Raw genomic sequence first — 16,277 nt, 5'->3', positions numbered from 1 at the left:
ATACTAGAGCTTACGAAATGTCTTGATGCACCTTAATAACAAACCAACCCGTTTTATGCGGCATAAATTTGCCTTGATAACAACTGCACTTGGAAGAAGCTATTAACTAATAAACTAGTTATCTGTAATAATTTCCCCCTTTTGCTATTATTATTGGGAAAAGGGAGATAATTACACTTAACGTATTTGTATCCCACTTTTCTCACAAAAGGGGGACTCAAAGTAATTTACAATGTAAAAGAACAATTCTGTACAATTAGAAACATGGGAAAGTGAACATTAAAATTAAATTAAATTATTCACAGTATTAGAACAATTTCAACCTCCAATTAAAAGAATAAAATTCAATTCTGAAAGATAAGAAGCTATTTAAAACAGTCCAATTTAAAGCAACACAGCACCCCCTAGCCTGTGTTTTAAGAACTTCCTGTTTTAAAAGCCTGTAGTGGTTAGAGTGCTGGACTACGACTCTTGAGATCAGGGTTTGATTTCCTTATCGAGCATAAAAACTCAGTCATCCTCTCTCAGCCTCAGAGGATGGCAATGGCAAACACATTCTGAAGAAATTTGCCAAGAAACCCCCATGATAGGATAACCTTAGGGTCACCATAAGTCAAATGACTTGGAGACACGCAACAACAACAGGAATAAAAAAAAGTTTTGCTTGTCCAGGGAAGGAAAACAAGGAGGATGCCATTCTGGCCCTCCTGGGAAAGTAATTCCAGAGTCACAGGGGCAGCCACCACAAGAGACCTCTCTTGCATCCCTGACAGCCATGCTTGTGATGGTGATAAGACTGAGAAGAAAATCTTTCCTGATGATCTCAGGGCCAAAGGCTAGTTCACACAGGGAGATACAGGGCTGGTACAGATGGTCCTAAAGGGGTAGCTTGATGCCATCCCTTTGATCAGGGCTGTGATCACAACCACATGCCACAGCCCTGATCCGGCATTTTTCCTGCCCAAAAACAAGCGGCAAAATGCCGCTCCTTTTGGGGACAGAAAAAGGGTGGTTTTCCATTGCAGCACTGGCTTTTTGGCACTTCTGCGACATGTAGTGTATACACACTGCATCACTAGAGCACTGCAACACTGCCCACTGTCTGGTTGAGCAGGCAGCATGACACTGGCTTGAGGAAAGCATCAGGACGTGTCATCTAAATGCCACGCCACCACCAAGCCAGTGTATTGTGCCAGTGTGTTCAGGCTCTCAATCTGCCAGATAGGCAGAACCTATCATCATCAACACTTTGAATTGTGCCCAGAAACAAACTGACAGCCAGTGGAGCTGTTTCAACAGGGGTGTGGTCTCTGTAACCAGCCCCAGTTAACAGCCTGGCTGCAGCTCTTTGAACCAGCTGAAATTTCTAAACATGCTTCAAAGGCAGCCCCACATAGAGCACGCTACAGTAGTCCAGACAGAAATGTAACCAAGGCATGTACCACCTAGGCCAAATCTGACTTCTCCAGGAAAAAGTGGAGTTGGCACACAAGCTTTAAAAGCACTCTTGGCCACTACAGAAATCTGGCCTTCCAGGTTTCAGTCCAGGAGTACTCCCAAACTGTGAACCTGCATCTTCAGGGGGACTGTAACCCCATCCAACACACAGGCTGAATCCCTATTCCTGACTTGCATTTTGACTGACCAGGAGCATCTCTGTTTTCTCTGGATTAAGTTTCGATTTCTTTGCGCTTTGCGCTAGAACCAACATGGCCCCCAATAACTAAAGATACAATGAAATCACAGTACAGTTCTAACTTGGCAGTGGATGCCTGTGCTCCTTTTGAGTGCAACAATAAGTTTTTAGTTATGATTCTGTTTAAAGGTGTGTGGCCTCACTGCGTGCTGGAGGAGGAATATCACCTGATTCAGGTGCTGGCTCTTGCTGTGTCCTGTGTTGAGGTAGCTTAGCAGAATGTAAAAGTTCCACAAGCAGAACTACACCATGCTGAGCCATTTATTCCCCCCCACCCCTCCTAACCTACCATAATATTGCTGAAGTCCCCTGCCAGTTACCATTACTAAGTTTTGTTGTTGTTAATTGCTGTCAAGTCAACTTTGACTTATGGTGGCCCTATGAATGAGAAACTTCCAAGCCACCCTGTCATCAGCCAGCCTACTCGGGTCTTGCAGATTCAGGGCCACAAAACCTGTCTTTTCATGATATGGCCAAAGTATGACAGCCTCACTTCAGTCATCTTGGTTTAATTTGCTCTAGGACTCGTTTATTGGTCTTTTTAGCAGTCCACAGTATCCATAGAACTCTTCTTCATCCAGCACCACATTCCAAATGAATTCATTTGTGTGTTTTTTTCCTATCAACTTTCTTCATTGTCCAATTTTCACAACCATACATAGAAATGGGAAAGACAATTACTGAGTTATAATAGTCTAAGTCCAACCTATGCTATCCTCATTCCTAACCCACTTTTTTGTTGTTGCAGAGCTTGGAATTCTTTCCTGACCACACAAGGTCCCAAATCCTCCCCAACCCCGCTTTTTAAGCAATGCAGCCTCTACAGAGCCATTTCCAAGTTATTTGAGAGTTCGGGAGACTGGATCAGTGCAGATCTCTCAGTCTTGGGGAAAATGTGGTTTTATATTCAAGGAGCCTGAGACTGAACATGCTGCAACTATGGTGCAGTACAGACTGCCAAAATGCGGTGTGCTGGCACCAATTCTAGGGTTAGGGACTGCATGGCAACCACACGACCCCTAACCCTAGAATGTGACCACGCCATCCTCATGGCGGCCTCCCGTCCACACAGGGGCTGCCATGATGCCACCGGCACCACACAGTGACTATATGTCACACACAGGAAGTGGCGCCATAAGGACACCACTTCCTGGTTGCGGCACCACAAAGAAGGAGCTGCTCAAGGCAACTCCTTTTCAGTGTGCGCATCATTCCCACAGCAACCAAATGGCTGTGGGAATGATGCCGAGGAGAAAGGGGCTGGGCAGCCCCTTTCTCTCATGGCTGTGGCTCCCGGGGTGTCCGGAGGCATGAAGCCCCAAGGACACCCCTTTTCCGGACTTTGGGGAAGCGGCAGTTTGCCACTTCTCCATGGTCCAGAAAAACTCTGGATTGGGGTTGCGGGGCTGCCAGTGATGCTGCCCTGCCCCCAATCTGGTGCAGAAAGGGGTGGGTGCAGGCCGCCTCTGAAGGGGCAGTCTACCGCGCCTATGTCATCTGCAGGGAGCTTCCAAAGACACCAGAGATCCCTATACATGCCTTTTATACCATGTAGCTATATGCTGGACAGGTTTCCTAATGTAGGGTCTCAGCTATTGTGTAAGAAGTAGTGTCCACTGTAGTTATTAGCAAGTTATTGGTTACGTTATAGGGAACTGAGATATTCTAAAATAAAGATTAAGGAGTCACTATTGCAGGAAGAGTGAACTGGTTGCTCTCCCTCATCCTGATGTGTCCATGCCTAGTGTGCTTGTGGATTTCTGCGCAAAATGTGCTGCTACATTTCTGTCTCATCTTCTCTTTTCCCCACCCCCACTCCTCAAGAGTTAGATGTAAACCTGTCTAATCTTATCAAAGCTCAGCCTGTTTCACAGAAGGAAAGCCCGTTTCACATACGGAGGAAAGGAAGATCACTGTGGTTTTATGTTCATTCCTGTGTTTTTGCCTCTCCATTTCAGGAAACCATTGGAGACTTGGAATTGCTATTAGCTGAACCTGAACTGTGTCACCTAAAGTATACAATTACACATTCAGAATGTGGAGATATTTATTACAAGTGGCTTCTGAGCAGAAGGGGAACAGCCATTACAGTTTCATATCTGCTCTCTGAAAGCTTGGGACAACACAGACATCTCACTACCAAATACAAATACAGTATTTGTTTATTGTTAACAGAAAGGCATGTTACCCTGCACACACATTCTAGTCTGTACAGCAAGGATGGGGAACCTCTTTCAACCCAAAAAGCCAAATTCAGTTTCAAAACTATTCTTAAGGCAATGTATTTCGGTGTTGCTTAGGACTAAAGGCAAAAAGGGTATATATATCAACATATTTTAGTTTAACACTGTTTTTGCCAATAAGCTAAGGTTCCTTTCACAGTAAACAGTTATAGCACTGTGATTCTACTTTAACTGCCATGGCTGCATTGTATGGAATCCTGGGATTTGTAGTTTGGTGATGCACTGGAGAGCCTGGCTGACAATTCTAAATGATCCGTCCTAAATTGCAAACCCCAAAGTTCAATATGATGGAAATATGACAGCTAAAGTGGATTCTTATTCTAATTCTTACTCTTTTCCCAGATTTCGATTACCTGTATAGACATCTTTTCAAAGATAAAGGTAGTCTCTTGACACAAATGTCTAGTTGTAATCAACTGTAGGGGGCAGTGATCATCTCCGTTACTAAGCCAAAGAGCCAGAGCTGTCTGAAGACAACTCGGTTGGTCATTTGGCCAGCATGGCTGCACCAAATGCTGTTAGTTTCCCACTGAGAAGTCCCTAATTATCTACTTGCATTTGCATGCTTTTGAACTGCTAGGTTGGCAGAAACTGGGACTAGTGATGGGAGCTCACCCCATATTGTAGCATTTGGGCCTCAAACTGCCAACCTTCCAATCTTCCAATCATCAGAATTGGCATTTTAACCACTAAGCCACAGCATCCCTTACTACAATCTTACAACAGATTAAAAAACACAGTTAAAATTCACAAAATACAAAAGTTAAAAGATGATTTTAAAAATATCAAAAAAAATTAAAGCCAGTTTAAGGGCCTATACAGACCGGCACTTTGTGTTGACCTCTGAGCAGAGCCACGGCACAGCGTCCGCATGCTGGACTTTCTAGCCCTGCCACAGGATGCCATTTTGGTGTGCACTGGTCTACACAATGTGTGCATCATGGCACAACTCCAGCGCTTCATCTAGACGATGCAGTGCCAAAGGGGCATCATAAAGCCATGCCGCTGCAGCTATGGCACTGCTTGGAGAGCACAAAAAGGAGATTGATTTCAGTGGCTTTGCTCTAAGTACTGTATGTTTATGTTTAGATCTATCCCATTGCTTTCAATGGGCTTGCTTAATCATACATGGCATTGTCCACATTGTTTATGATGCCTCCAGCACAATACCAAATATCCTGAGTTCAGTGAAGCACCCTGTTTGATTAATGTGCCTAGGATTTTAAACTGAGGCTGCAATTCTAAATATTCTTGTTTGGGAGTAAGATCCACTGAACACAATGGGCCTAACATAGGATTCCATTGTGAGTTAATGTGTTAGTTAAAGGAGGCAAAGGAACTGACCAAATATGTAGATAATTAAACCTTGAAAAAATCAGTATGTTGCAGAAACACTAGACAAAGAAGAATTTATTAAAACCCTTATAAAGAATTATGGAATCAAGGAGAGGAAACAATAGAAGCTAAATTTAAGGAGTGGGAGAAGGAAGTGAGAAGAGCAAGGATAGGCCAGAAGTTCAATGTTTGATTTAATTTGAGACAGGGAAAAGACACTCAAGATTAAATATCAACTAGATGGTGTCATTAACTGAAGAAAACGTGAGGGGGAATATAGCTGAAGGTTGTCAAGATAAAAATGGTAACACATTAAATTAAGTGATAGGCTAGCATTCTGTTGGAGCATTACACTGGTGTGTAAGGAGGTCTCCAATACCGCCGACCAAAGCAATCTTCCATTTTCCTGCAGTGCAATATAACAGGCCCAAAGGCTGGCTAGTGCACAGGAACAGCTCTGTCTCCTTTCTGTGGAGGTGTCTGCATGGCATAAATAAAATGGTCTCCCCCTGTCCTCTCAGCGGGGAGCCCGGATGATGCAGGCCCCAATCCCTGAGTGTGATGTGAACAGTCTGGATGTCATCTTGTCCATTCAGCACCAAACCTGGGGACTAGAAAATGAACTAAAAAAGTAACCAGTAACTTTCTGGAATATCCGGAGACTTCTATTCCGAGGTTTGGCGGCTGTTTAAAACACATCCCGCTGTGCTGCCCAGTGCAGTTGTTGCGTATCACTCCCTTTGAGTTCAGAATGAGGCACCAGGCCATGATACCAACTCTGGGTGCCACATTCTGACCTTAGACCAAGCAATGTGCAACAGTGGCCACCATGCTGGCTGGCACAGCAGAACGCAAGTGTGAAAAGCCACCCAGCTTCAGAACGGAAGGCCACAGATAACAGGGAAGGTTAGAGCAGCTCCAGGGCCAGGATAATCCAGGCTGCTTCTGGAGTATCCTCATCCATCTTCATCACCTAAAATAGAAACTTAGATGTTGCCACTGCCCCTCAGCCATGATAATTGTATGAGGAAAGAGCACAGGTCAAAATCCAATTATACATTCCTTCTAGAGTAGACCTATTGAATCAAAGGGAGTTTGGTAAGTCACCACTTGACTTTTTTTTTTTTTAGAGGCATTTAGTAATGTAAGGATAGGCTGTGTTGAACACCTAAGAGAAGAAGCCAGATTGAAAGAAATTAATGTGAAAATTTTAAAAAGTTCTTAATTGGATGACAACGACTGCATTGATGATTGAAAAATTGATATGTTAGATCGGAGCATATGTGAAGCAGTGAAGGATTATATCAAATTTGAATGAGATGAAATAATACCTGCAAGCAATTTTTCAAAAATAAAGCCTAACTACTGAGCTAATAAATAACAAAAAAGGACAAAAACGTAACTATTAACTCCATAGATTAAGGATCTAATATAATCAAAGGTGTACAGTATTGTATTTTGTTGTTGTGTGCCTTCAAGTTGTTTCCAATTTATGGTGGCCTGTATACAAACATTAATTTTCATAATATTTTAACCTTTTTGTGAAGTCCTTCATTTCTTTTTGATTCCTTATATATTTGTTGATAAATAAAAAATGCTTTTTATCCCACAGCTTCTATCCCTGTGCTGCCCACTCCCACGGTTACAATCCAGGAAGAAAGGAATAAAATTAACCAAACAATTAAAATCTTTAATAAGCAATTAATCACTAGCAGCAATAAAAAAAAACCCAGCCCAAGCAGCAGGCAGATTAACAAAGAAGAAGGGCAGCCTGAGTTGGCATGTGTTTCCATGAAACACACACCTAAACTTCAACAACAACAAAAGTACTGGCCTACTGCCAGAGGTTGGTAAATCATTTGTAAACTGAGTCTCCCAGGGCAGTGAACAGGAATTACAGAAGGAAAGAAGGGAGACACAAAGGACTTGGGAATTTGAGATAAAAAAGGAAGAAAGGAATAAACTGTCTAGGCAGAAAAGGTGGAGTATAAGCTGATATAAATTAAATAAATAAATAAATGCTAAGAAATTTATTTGAGCGCAACAGTAAACTGAAAGAAGCAGGGTAGAAAATGATTAAAACATGAAATGACAGAGACCAGGGTAAAGTTGAGGGCACTCTAGGGAAGAAGGAGGCATAAGAACAAAAAAGACAAAGGACCTTTTCACAAAGCAGAATTATAACACTATGATTTCACTGCCATGGCTGCATCATGTGGAAATTTGGGATTTGTAGTTTGGTGAGACACTAGAGGCTGAGGATTCTAAATAGTATTCCCTAACCTGCAGATCCCAGATTTACTTCGAATGGAACCATAATAGTTAAAGCAGAATAATAGCAATATAATTGGGTAGTGTGGAAAGATCCATAGTGATGAGGAGCAGAGAGGAAACAGAAGAAGAAGAAATAAAATCAGCTGAAACAAGCAAAAATAGGCACCAGCACAGGAATAAAATAAGAAATAAAATCCAGTGATGAAACATCAGAAAAGGAAATATAATCAAAAGGGAAATTTGAAGGAGTGTGATTAAAACAGAATAAAATTTGAGGATGTGGTGATATCACATCAAAGAGGAGGAGAAACAGAACAATGTCTAAGAGATCAAAAAGAATGATAAGGAGTTCTGAAATGAAACCTGTGCATTAAGCAGGATGGGAGAGAACACATCCCACAGAGATGAACAGAGAAAGGCCAGCTTCACCCATAATGATGGTTGCATCCACACTGTGGAAATAATCTGGTTTGACACAACTTTAAAAGCCATGGCTCAGTGCTATGGGATTCTGGGGACTGTAATTTGTTGTAGCACCAAAGCGAAGCCACAATAAAGTACAGTCCCCAGAATTCTATAGCAGTGAGCCATGGCAGTTAAAATGGCATCAAGCCAGATTCTTCCCACCGTGCAGATGCAGCCTTTGATACAAAAAGAGGAAACAGAGTAGCTTAGTAGGACTCTCATTCAGACAGGTGGGAAGAAATATTGTGAGGCAGCTGATACCTGGCTGCGAGATTTGTAAATAGGAGAAAGAGGAACAACAAGAAAAGGAGTTGATAAGTGGTGAGATTACAAAGATCAAGATCCTTGCCAAGAGTTTAGGAAGCATGGGGAGGGGGAGGCCTGGTGGGAAACCCACTGGTTGAACAGAATGGGGGCGTCCCCACTTGCAATTTAAAACGAATTCAAATACAGCGGTTCATTTTAAAGTGATTCAAAATAAAGCGAGTGTTATCCCGCTTTTCAAATCGCTTTATTTGTATCGTTCCCATTTACGTAACGTTTTATTTTAATTCACTGTAATTGACCCTGTTTCGTTCCCATTCAAGGATGAATCGGTGTATATTTAAACCAGTTTGGTTACTTTTTCGTTCACATTCACTTGTTTTGGCTGTCAATCAAAGCGACGTCATCATGATGTCACATTAATTCGGAGTAACATACACCGATGTAGCCTGTACCTGCGTTCGCACTACCTGGCCATTTTTAATTCGTTATAAATTTTGCGTTTTTTTAAAAAGAGCCAATCAGGAGGCGCTTATTCATCCTCTTCTGTGTCTCCCCATATTAACTGCCATAACTCAGTGCTAGGGAATCCTGGGAATGGTAGTTTATTATGGCACCAGCACTCTCTGGCAGAGGAGGATAAATGTCTCACAAACACAACCATCCCATAGTTCCTCTGGAAAGAGCCTCGGTAGCCCCAAATTCGCTTTCGCCGCCGCATGGGGAGAGAATCTTTGGGGAAGATTGCTCCCTGGGCTGTCTTGGGAGCCATCCCATAGTTCCTCTGGAAAGAGCCTCGGTTCCCCAAATTCGCTTTGCCTGCCCCATTGATCTCTGGGCTGTCTTCCAAAGCCCATCTGGTGCTCAGCCAGAGGTGAAAAAGAAAAAAAGAATAGTTAAAAATGGTGTTCAATGGCTCTCCTCACACATCAGTCTACGAAAGAGGAGCAGAGAGGAGGTTGCAATCCACCGGAAGAAAGGCTATTATGCGAATGGAAGAAAATGGCGCCGGCAATGCAGAAAGAAACCAAAGAGGGTGACACCCCCAGGCCAGCCCCTTGAGCGCTGATCCTCTCATCCTGTGGAACCCGAATCAGACGACGAAACATTCCCATTTAAATACAGCGTTTCCTATCTCGGATCAAGGGATAGTACTAGGGTAGACCCTAGTATTTTTTTACGCTGGTTTATAGGCTTCTAATCCGGGTTAAATGTTACGATTCGAATCAGATTCTAATCGCAGTGGGAATGATTGCGGGTTAATCTAGAACTGTTCTAGAGTTAATTCGAGATTGAGTGGGAACGATACACCTTGGATTCTATTTGTAAACTGGTGTATAAGCGAGTGGGAACAACCCCAACGAAGACAATCCATTTTTAAAAAGCCAGCTAGGCAGTGAGGGAGAAAAAAAGCAAGGTCTTCATAAAGAATGGTAGTTTGGATAGCCAAACCAAAGAAGTTTGATGACTGCTCTCCCAAAAAAGAACACAGCATAGAAGAGACTTACTGAAAAGAAAAAGAAAAGACAACAGATCATAAAAGAAGAGTGAGCAATAACATAAAGAATGGTTGGCAAAAGGAGAAAGAAATAAAACTGGCCCGAAGTACAAGGAGGAGAGGAATGAAAAGAGGAAATGCAAGGAAGAGCAACTATATTGTATTAGCATGTCAAGAGAAAATCAGAGTTAAACTTAGGAATTCATTAGCTAGGCCAGGGTTCCTACCAAAAAATTACAGGTTGCGGCAAGAGCATTGCAATCCTTAAAGCTGGATGGTGTAGCTTGATAAAATTATTGTTTGGAATACTACTCCCAGAATCCCTCAGCCAGAATGGCCATTGGCCATGCTGGCTTGTCGATTCTGGGAACTGTTGTCCAAAAATATCAGTTGATTCTGGGGATTCAGGTATTGGAGTCTACCTTTCTTGATCTGACAAAGCAGTGGTGTCCCTCAGCCCAGTTGAAACTGCCTCTTCATCTGTTTTCTTGGTTTTATAGGAGCCTTTCCACATCTGGAGGACCAATGCACTCCTGCTGAAGCTGTATCATCACTGTAATCCTGATTCTTACTGTACTGAAGGCATCAGATCCCATCTGATCTTGGAACGTAAGCACGGTTAACCCGGGTTAGTACCGGGATGGGAGACTGCCAATGAATATCAGATGCTGTAGGTTATATTTCAGAGGGGAAAAACTGGCAAAACCACCTCTGAGTATTTCTTGCCTATGAAATTCATGGGCTCACCATAAGTCAACATCACACTGTATTGATATTGATTTCCTGTAAGGCCTCTGGCTGCTGTGGAAGCTTATCTTTATAACAATCACTGATTATTTTTCTGTTGTGAACACAGATTCTGGGATTTTGATGCCAGTGCTAGGAAATTGTACTAATGGCACACTGTATATATTGCACTGTGTTCAGTGGTTAAGTGACCCACATCAATCCCTCATTAATGCTGTTATGACACATTATCATCGAGGGGGGAATAAACTCACCAAAATAGACAATACAATTAATAGAGAAAAGAAGGTTTGACCCTGGGGATAGATAGATTATGACAACAATGCTTTTGGGTGGAATAAAAACAAAAGCAAAAGTAAAATAATGAAATTGTAGCAGATTCTCTGCCTTATGTAATTTTTTAAAAAACTCTGTACTTTTGTGTAAGAAGTATAAATATTTGAAAGATTCTTATGACTTCAGGGCTGGATTATAAAAACTCATCCCTTCATGGTTGTGTTGAATGGCTGTGTTTAATTGTTTTGGTTGTGTATGGGACTGAACACACTAGTTTTTTGTTGATCAAAATGATCAAGCTGGTTGTTGTGCAAAGTTCCTCCCCCTACCCAGTTAGTATAACAGTTTGTACTGTGAGGGAAAATCAAAGAGAATTTGTTGGTGACAAAACATTCCACTATTGCTAAAGGCCAGTTTATGTGTAAGATCTATAGAACTGGCTTGAGAAGCTTCTTGAATACAATGGACCCTTCCTGTTAGTGGGGGTTCAGTTCTACGAGCCCTACAGATGGTGAAAACTGTGGAGAGTCACACCCTATATTATTCAGTGGTGGCTACATGCATATGTCTGTTGTCAGGGTGTCTGCATGTATGCCCTGCCATCAAATAATATGGGATGTGGCAATGCGCAGGCATTCAAATCCACATTTTGCCAATCCACTGGTATGAACTCTTCATTAAACTATTTGAATGAAAAATTTGTTGTTGTCATTTATTGTTAACTGCCCTCAAGTCGATCTCGACCCATGGCAACCCTGTGGATGAGACATCTGCGTGGCAGGAGGTTGGACTGGATGGCCCTTGTGGTCTCTTCCAACTCTACGATTCTATGATTCTATTATTCCTGTCTTCCACTGTTCTGCTTAGTTCCTGCAAAGTCATACCCATGACCTCCGTAATAGAATCCATCCATCTAGCATATGGCCTCGCTCTCTTTCTACTACCCTCCACCTTTCCTAGCATTATTGTTTTTTCCAATGAATTGTGCCATCTCATGGTGTGTCCAAAGTACAATAGCCTCAGTTTTGTCATCTTGGCTTCCAGTGAGATTTCTGGCTTGATCTGCTCTAGGAACCATTTGTTTGTCTTTTTGGCAGTCCACAGAATCATCAGCTCTCATATCTCAAGTGAATTGATTTTCTTCAATCCTATCCTTCTTTCTTAACTGTCCAGCTCTCACATCCATACACGGTACAGAGAATACAATGGCTTGTATTAGTCTTAACTTTTGTGCCCAGTTCTATATCTTTGCATTTTAGGATATTTTCTAGTTCTTTTATAGCTGCTGTTGGCTGTGTTTCTCTTCTTGAGCAGTAATTTCCAAGTTGTCTAATAGTTAACCATGCACTGCACAAAAAAGTCATCTGAGAGTGATAACCTGAAAAACATCTCTAAGGGCCTTTCCACAGCACACAATTATAGGACTTTGATCCCACTTTAACTGCCATGGCTCCATCCTATGGAATCCTGGGGCTTGTTGATTTTTGTGACGTTTAGAATTCTCTGCCAGAGAGCCATGATGCAGCCATGGCAGTTAATATGGAATCATAGCACTATGATTGTTAGTGTGAATAGTCCCCACATCAACAAATAAGACTGTGTGAGTATGCTCCTCCTCCTTGTTTTTTTTTACTGTGTTTTATTTTCCTGCATTCTATATCAGAGTCCTAAAGACAAAATGAGAAGATGAAAGCCTGATTTTGAAAGATTGTTAACATCAATAAAATTCAGCCAATTCCTGAGGTCCCTGCTACTTTGATAGCACTAGCTGCTGGCGCTTTGTGATATCACTAGCTCTTTTCTGTGTCTCTGACCAATTTTATCCAACGGCTAACAACAGCTTGCTCACTTGGTAATAACAACCTGCAAAGGAAGAAATTTAACACCAACAAGAGGCAGCTGATACTAAAGGGCCCATTTATCAACAGAAAATATAGGAGGGATGGAAATAAAGTTAAACCATTGAGGCATGCAAGGAGAAAGAAAAAGGAGAAATCAGGAAAAATATCTATCAACATAATCAAGGGTTCCGGGTATCTGATTTGTATAGCATCTGTAACCAATTCCCTTGTGTGTCTGCATTCTGGGAAATTCTTGAATTTGTAGTCCAAAACAGTAACGTTTCCAAGCTCTGCCACATACATAACATTCAGTCAGTGTGTTGGGAAATTATATAGAAGAGGTAAACTTTGAAATAAAGGAAATGCAGTTGAAAATGTATGATTTAGTGAAAGAATTTATTTTGGTTTTGCGCAGTGTGCTGCTGATGAAAATGGCAGACACATCTGAACACATATTGCTTATTGGTGAATGCAGAACCCCAGGGAGCAAAGGTCAGCAAATAATGAGAAAAACAGATATGCCATATCGCTTACCTATGATGTAACACATACCAGCCTGATGAACTTCACATATACGAATTCCAACTCAGGTTCCTGTTAACCTGCTGTAATCCTGCCATTCTTTACTATAAGAGTCCTCTCCACTAAGAAATATGATCACTTATTCCCAGTTGTTGCTGCCTCGCTCTAATGTGGAAGCCTGCTTTGTTTTGACTGGCACAATAGCAAAAGAAAAACACTTCTGAATTCTTTTCATCCTTATTAGATTAATAGCCTATTAACTTCACCCATGACAAAAAAAAAACCCACACTACATATAAGCCACTTCCGTGTAGCAATTGATGTTCCATATGCAGATTGTCACATGGGATGATCTCATATGTGTGCTTTTTCAAAGATCACACGAAACATAAAACAAATTCAGAGCTAGATTTTTTTTATATAAACAGAGTCTGTGGAATTTTTTGGGAGTGTGGGAAAAATTATAGAAAGGGAGTGGAAAACACAATTTAACAGCAAACAGACCTTCATTTCACTTCCCGTGAATTTGTAAACTGGGAAATACACCTCCCAACTTGATTGATGATCATCTACCCTTTTTCTTGTTGGGTTGGATTTTCATTTTGCTTTCCCTCTTTTTGTTGGTTCTGAAAATGTTCCTTTTGGGACCATAACTCCCAGAATCCTAGGGGCTATGTTGGCTGAGAGATTCTGGAAGTTGTAGCCCAAATCAGTAACATTTCCAGGCATGGGCATCACTTGGTGGGGGGGGGGGGGGGAGGTTAGACCACCTCAGAAGGAATTGTAGCTCAGTACGCTGGTGGGAAGGTTTACCTTCTGGATCTAGTGGCTCTGTTGGGCAAGGGGTAGAGAGAATAGCCTCTCATGGCCACTCACCCAGCAGCTCCATCAGAGCCAGAAAGGCTGCAGGGCAGCTGGAGCATCCCACTGGACTGAACTGCCTTCCAGTTCTGCTGGCCAGGTGGGAAAGTAAGTTGCCTCCCTTTCCCACCTGGCCAGAAGCTCTGCCATACCCAGAAAAGGCTGTTGAAGCCTGGGATATACTGTATTTAAAATTATCTGCACCAGGTGTCAAATATAGTAGGTATGGAATGCGTCCAGAAGAGGGCAATCAAAAGATGAAAGGTCTGAAAGCCATGCCCTATGCAGAGTGGCTTAGGGAACTGAAAATGTTTAGCCTGATTAAAGAAAGCTTAAGAGGAAACATGATAGTCATGTTTAAATATTTGAAGGGATGTCATATCAAAGAGGGAACAGGCTTGTTTTCCATGGCTCCAGAGGATAAGACAAGGATCAATGGATTCAACCTACAGAAAAAGAGATACTATCTAAATCTCAGGAGCAACTTGCTGACTGTCAGAGCTGTTTAACACTGGACTATGCTGCTTGGAGTGTGGTGGACTCTCCTTCTTTGGAGGTCTTTAAACAGGCTAGATGGCCATCTGCTGGGTGTTCCTGCATGGCAGGAAGTTGGACTGGATAGCCCTTGAGGTCTCTTCCAATTCTATGAATCTGTGATTCTATGGAGGATATCACACGACTGAAATTGGAAGGATAATCCAGTGTCATTCTGAACGCAATCATGCGTATTCACGTTATTGTGCAAAAGGTTACCACATGCGATCGGTGGCAGTCCGAATGCACTCTGAACACAATCACATGTCAATCCACAGTTAAGCAAATTCGATGAACTAGTGAAGTCACAAACCCTATTCCTAGGCAACTTCATACTCAGTGCGCTGTTGTTTGGTGTGATGTGCATGTCTCCTTTGGTCCTGGTTTCCCCCCCCCAAAAAAAATCTGGAAGGGGGGTTCCCATGAGGTCATGCTGCAATTCCGCTTCAATTTTGCTTCCGCTTGTCCTTAAGCATTGCTGAAGAGGGGCTGCTGCCTGCTAATTAATAGACATGGAGCAGGAACTATTGAATAACCATTATATTCACATTTTAACATGACAAGAGTGAATATATGCTAATTTTAACGTGAATAGAGCATGTTCTTTCAACCATTCTTCTTGCCCCCCCCCAACCTCTTTTGTAAATTGTGGGTTTCCTTGGTTCCTCTCTCTCACTCGCCTAAATGTGCTATGCTCCAGTCATCTGGAGTCTCACTGAGCATGCGCAAGGTGCCAATTCGCAGTTAAGAACCCACCGATGTGATGGCTTACTTTCCACAGAATCTGGGTCACGTTCAGGGAGGGCGTTACAGCGAATTTAAGGTGTGATAAGTAATCACGTGATTGTGTGAATTTTCAAATTGACCTCGCTATCTTCTCTTTCGAAACTGAGAGCCTCCCGTCCCGTGTGATAAACTCCTATGCCATTGTTTCCAGGCTCTGAGATAAGTGCCCATAAAGGCTAGCAACTAACAAGTGATAGTCTACATTTGCTGGTGTGTATTTCTGGATATTCATAACATGCAACTGAGATTGCCAACATTCAGTTTCTGGACACTGGCTGATATACAATGCACATTTACATACTGACAATAATTTGACTATTTCAATAATGCTAATGCAAACTTATCTCAAATTGATCTCTAGTGCTGTTTGACTAAAATCTGAGGTATATGTTGATTTGATATTATTTGGAAGGTGTATGATGCAGTAGCCATCTTACTACAGCTCTTCATGTTTGTTCTATCTTGTTACAACTAATCATATTTGGGATAATCAGGGACTGAATAGGAGACCACCTGGGAATCAGGCCCAGTCTTTCCATTAGGCAAAATAATCCAATGGCATCAGGCAGCAAATGCTGGGGCACAGGTGACAGCTCTCCAACCATTTCATCCTGAGTTCCCTGGCAATTTGCCTCTTGGAGATCTAGGACTGCATGTTCTCACGCTTGGTTAATGTGGTGCACCAGTAATCCACGCCCCCAGTATCCTAGAGACTGTGACCATCTTTGTGTCCATTGGCTACCATTTTTTCCCTTCCCTGGAGACTTGTCCAGAAGTGGCAGCTGATGGCTCACTCATGGACCCCTTTCAGTAGCACTGTCTGAAGCTAAGCTACGCTGTGTAAATTTACAGCGCTTCATAAATAAAGGTTAATAATAATAATAATATGTCCCTTGTGTGAGATGAAGGATGCTGTCTTTTCATTGCCAACACTG

The sequence above is a fragment of the Sceloporus undulatus genome, chromosome 1 (genome assembly GCF_019175285.1).
Source record: "Sceloporus undulatus isolate JIND9_A2432 ecotype Alabama chromosome 1, SceUnd_v1.1, whole genome shotgun sequence".
In the NCBI taxonomy this organism is placed as follows: domain Eukaryota; kingdom Metazoa; phylum Chordata; class Lepidosauria; order Squamata; family Phrynosomatidae; genus Sceloporus; species Sceloporus undulatus.
Note: the sequence above shows the minus strand (reverse complement) of the source record.